This window comes from Strix uralensis, chromosome 2, assembly GCF_047716275.1.
Source record: "Strix uralensis isolate ZFMK-TIS-50842 chromosome 2, bStrUra1, whole genome shotgun sequence".
NCBI classification, from domain to species: domain Eukaryota; kingdom Metazoa; phylum Chordata; class Aves; order Strigiformes; family Strigidae; genus Strix; species Strix uralensis.
Genome location: NC_133973.1, coordinates 69,767,699 through 69,771,410, shown reverse-complemented (window position 1 = coordinate 69,771,410; position 3,712 = coordinate 69,767,699).

The following is a 3,712-nucleotide window of genomic DNA, read 5'->3' as shown; positions in this document are numbered from 1 at the left end:
CCTGGCTGATCCCTAAAGCTCTCAGTCACAGGAGCAGAGCTGGTAGGTGAAACTGAAATCCCAGCTGCTCCCTGAACAGAGGGCAGAGCCCTCCTAGATGGGGCTACAATCGCTGCTTGTTGATTGCCCTTCCTAAAAGTCCAGATTACCATGGCCACTCATGGTGTATTCACTTACTGTCAAATGTCCTTTTAATTGTAGATTTGTGTGAGTTATTCAGCTGTTCTACATCAAATGGTCTGAGGGCCCAACAATTTATACACACACAACTTGTGTCACTTTTACAGATCTATTGCTTTTTTCCTGCCTTGTAGAGATTCGTGTGCATTTTTCTGCATGAAGCATATTTAAAATGGAAAATAAAAATAACACATTAATCCTTTCCTTCCTCTGCCTCCCAAATGAGCAAAACTGTCGGAATAAACTCAAACCTGTTCCTTAATTTATGGAGAAATGCAGAAGCCTAAATCAAGCTCTGAGAAGATTAGATTACGAACTTTCAGTGGAAAAAATTCAGGGAGACCAATTCTGCAAGTTGCTGAAAGCTTTGAGTTGTTGAACCCTCCCCAGGCTGACACAGTCACCTCTTCCCTCCAGGACAAGACTCAGGGAAACTATTGCCTTCTCTGTGGAAAATGCCATATGATACAAATGCCAGCACAGATCTCATGCCCATGTGGCCAGCTGCTGTGGATGCCAGCCCTGGCATGCTGCCCTGGTAGCCACCGCGCCTCACCCTGGAGCTTGGCACCGTAGCGCAGAGTAACATACAAGAGCGATGTGCTGAGCAGGTTTGAAGGCTTTGACTTTTGCAGTAACTTTTTTTCAATAAACCAACCGGCACAAAAGCTGCTGCACATCTGACATGGGGCAGCCAGCACAAGAGGTAACCCCCAGCACATGGTAACCTCTCGGGAAGCTGATGCTGTTGGGTGTATTTAATTTTTCAGCTGTGCCCTGTAACCATTTCTGCATAAAGGCATTGGAGATATCTGGGCAGTGCTGCTGTGTATAAACCTGCTAATCTAACAAGAGAAATAGGCCAGGAGTGCAGCAAATGTTTTTCTGCCTCGCCGAGGCACTGCAATGTGTTTCATCAGTGGAGAACAAGCTGGGACCAATAGACATAACAGGATTAAAATGGTGGCTGCTCTGTCATTTTCCACGCTTACCCGTGTGCCTGAGAATTGCTGAAATATGGCTGAAATGCTGCTACACTACATCTTGTTTAAAAAAGTGATTTATTAAAAGAAAACCCACACCGAATAACTGAGTTTGGTCCATTAAAATAATATGTAAACACTGGCCCCACAGTTTAACCGTCACACATTTTGATAGCCTTTAGGAACTGAAAGGCAATTCTCGCCCCCCTCTGCATTATCATATAACCTCATCAGAAGATAAACAGCCTCCTTACCCCCAAACATTTTGCAATTTGCATTTAGATTGTTCAGTGCCAATGTTCAGGATAAGATACTTCCCAGCTCTGTCAAACAAACCCTGATTGTCATTTAGCAGAGTGGCAGTCAATTTATGTTTCCATTAATGCAGATCCCAGTCAATTATCTGGGGAGGGGAGAGGGAAAACCTTAACAAATTGCCCCTCTGTCTGCTAGGTTGATTTTCCAGTGGGCAGCTGGGGGGTAAATTTGACATACCCATGAGGAAGAGAAGTGAATGCCTTTCTACTCTTGCTGGGGAGAAAGGAAAGGTGTGGGGGGCAGCTCATGGACACCTTGGCTGTGCAGTGTGCCACATGAGATCCAGCCCTGAGTACCTCGCAGAGACAGTGGTGATGTGGGGCAGGGTCCCCACACCTGGGTTGGGGATGGTGGTGAGGATGTGTTAGACTTTGACTCCCAGCCTGACTCAGCAGCAGAGCCAGGGCTGCAGCAGGTTTCCTCGGGGCTGGTACCGCATGTGTCTGCTTGGCAGGTGGAGATGCACTGCCAGGCACTGCCCTGTCTCCGTAGTCCCCTGGGCTGTGGCTGTCCCCTCCTCAGGGACCCCCTCAGGGATCCTGGACCCTACACACTCATGGTTGTGCCTGGTGAGGTGGGATGGCAGAGGACATGCCCTTCTGGTGATGGGACTGCACTCCACCGCTGCCATGCACATCCCAAAACTGCACTCCTGGGGCCTGCTGGCGGTTGCACACACCAACATGACTGACATTAGCTTTACCAAGCTCTTGTGCAGATGGGAAATGTGAATTTAATATGTTTTTTGTTCTCTGACAGTAAGTTGAAGAAACTCCTCCCTTCCGTCCTGTCTTAATGGCTTCATTTTAAATCTGCCCCATTACTTAGCTGTGCTCCCCACAGGGAGCTCATGGGCAGCTGCAACCTTGCCACTGACGGCAGCTCCCCCATCTCTCACCCCCATCTTTTTCTAGGGCGCAGCACCAATGGCACTGACCAAGCCCGAGGTTTCCCCAGTCACTGCATTTCCCCCAAAGACACTACCCTTAACTAAAAAGCCAGCCCCGCTTTTCAATGCCCTCTCTAGGAGGGGTGGGCAGGTACCACCGGGGCAGCCCCGCTCCCCAGCGGCACTCCTTGTTCATGGGTTTTTCTGCACACACACATATGTGTGCACACAGGAGGTTGCAGAGCTCATAATCCTGCACGCAAGACCATTTCTTTTGGCTTTGCAAAAACACTGCGTCGTGTCTTGGCTGGTGCGAAAGACCCATTTGTGTTGGAAACAGCTTTCAAGCGACTCCCTTGCCAGGTTGTTGGATGCTGGCTGTCTTTCCCTGGGGCTGCTGGGGTCTCCATGGGGTGGGAGTAAAGAAGAGAGTCAAGCGGGGGTGTGCTCACCTGCAACTGAGCTGTACCTATAAATGTGGAGGGGGGATGCACGGGCTGTCTGCTGCAGTGTGCTGCTGGGAGGGGTAGGGGGGCGAGAGGACCCCTGCAGTGCAAGCCCCTTGGTGGCCTGGCCCACGGCCCCTCTGCAGCATCCTAGGGCAGGTGGTGTTGCTTGGTGGCTGAGAAAAATCAAGTCATTTTCTGAAGGGAGGGGGAGACACCCACACCCCAGTGATTGGAAATACATCTGTGACTGTTTGGAAAGTTATTTTTGCTACATAAAAGGCTGGGACGTGAGGACAGGGCCTTCTCCAGACTGTATCACCTCTTGGCTTCCCTGATAGTACAGCTCATTTATTTGGTTTGGCACCGACTAGCCCAGCCGTGTAGCTGCCAGGTTCACCATGTTATATGGAGCTGCTGATGTCAGGAAGAGCTTCTGGCCTCAGGAAAGCCCTGCAGATGTTGTCCAGGTGGTTCTGCTCTTCACAAGCATTTAAGACTAGTCAAGCCATGTAACAATTTTACGATGATTATTTTTCTTTTGAAACATGACTGGGATTCCTATCAGGCCCTGGAGCAGGAGCAAAGGGTGGCGTGTGGTGTGAAGGCTGGGTGAGGTGTGCAGCATGTGCTGGCAGCACAGGCCAGAGAGGTGCCAGAGGAGCAGGACCTGGCAAAGTGTGGAGGGGACCAGTGCTGTAGACCAGCTTGGAAATAGCTGGCAAGCTTCTCTGTGCGGCATTTTGCACCACGCTGCTTGTCAGGCAGGGCAGCCAGCGAGGCCAAGCAGAGGGAGAGGTGTTGCCTCCCCACGTTCAAATTCTTGTGGTTCCCACATTTCAGAATTTTGATTCAGGATCCAGCTGAGGCAAAGGGAGGCTCGTGTCACCTCGCTG